The sequence below is a fragment of the Mandrillus leucophaeus genome, unplaced genomic scaffold (genome assembly GCF_000951045.1).
Source record: "Mandrillus leucophaeus isolate KB7577 unplaced genomic scaffold, Mleu.le_1.0 Scaffold1487, whole genome shotgun sequence".
Classification (NCBI taxonomy): domain Eukaryota; kingdom Metazoa; phylum Chordata; class Mammalia; order Primates; family Cercopithecidae; genus Mandrillus; species Mandrillus leucophaeus.
Genome location: NW_012101462.1, coordinates 83,168 through 84,297, shown reverse-complemented (window position 1 = coordinate 84,297; position 1,130 = coordinate 83,168). Strand labels below are relative to the sequence as shown.

Here is a 1,130-nt window from a genome sequence, read left to right as displayed (position 1 = left end):
CCATCTCAAAAAAAAAAAAAAAAAAAAGAAAAAGAGGCTGCCTGTCTGACCTTGGACAAGTTCTTTTTATTTATTATTTATTATTATCTTTGTTTTATAGAGACAAAGTCTCACTATGTTGCTCAGGCTGGTCTCGAACTCCTGACCTCAAGTGATCCTCCCACCTTAGCCTCCCAAAGTGGTGGGATTATAGGCATGAGCCACTGCACCTGGCCGACCTTGGGCAAGTTCTTATACCCCTCAAAGCCTCATTTTTCTCCAATCGTAAAAGGGAATAATGGTAATATTTTCCCCGCCAAATTCTTGTAAGTATTACACATTGTATATGTATCTTGCACACGATTAAGCTCTAAACACTTGTTAGGAAGCAGGAGTGGCATTTGAAACAAACAGCTCTTTTCCCACAGGTCGGATGCCCTCACAGAATTGAGATTATACATGTAAAGCAGCAAGCGCCTAGCCTGGCACAGAGGAGGAGAGCTAAACATGACATCCAGCATGTGGTCAGTGGAATCCAGTATTCCTACCCCTCTCTCTAGTCTCCTCTCCACCCCTCTCCCTTTCAGGGGCACCAAACTGCTTGTGGTCTTGCCTATTCCCACTCCCTGCCCGACTGAACATTTTCTCACCTCCTGATCATCAGCAGCAGAAACTGGCTACTCTTCCTCCGGGCAGACAGCCAGACTGTATTTCCCAGCTGCCCCTGCAGTGAGATGTGGCCATCGGAGCCAGCACTGGCCAATGAACTCTGCACGGGAGTGATGCACGCTGCCTCCAGGCTTGTCCCTGAAACCTCCCACGTGGCCTCTGCCTGCTCTTCCCACTTCCTAGGAGCACGACAATCATGGAAGACCCAGATTCGCAATGGCAGAGCCATAGATGGGAGGAACCTGGGTCCTTGACTTAAAGTATCACGGATTTGGACGTTTTCTTAGTGAGAAATAAGCTTCCATTGTGTTTAAGCCTTTATTTGTTTATAGTTGGTTACAGCAACTGCCTTCTTTTTTTTTTTTTTTGAGACGGAGTCTCACCCTGTTGCCCAGGCAGGAGTGCAGTGGTGCGATCTGGGCTTACTGCAAGCTCCGCCTCCTGGGTTCATGCCATTCTCCTGCCTCAGCCTCCCAGTGGCT

General features: G+C 48.0%; 1 pseudogene across 1 annotated transcript in view; it reads left to right on the top strand.

The window, feature by feature from the left end:
* Positions 1-969, top strand: part of LOC105535624 — a 49,032-nt pseudogene extending 48,063 nt beyond the window's left edge. The window contains exons 3-4 of the transcript XR_001005468.1: positions 103-305; positions 408-969. The product of XR_001005468.1 is annotated as an uncharacterized LOC105535624 (transcript). The remainder of the gene's footprint in view (positions 1-102; positions 306-407) is intronic.
* The last annotated feature ends 161 nt before the right edge of the window (positions 970-1,130 follow it).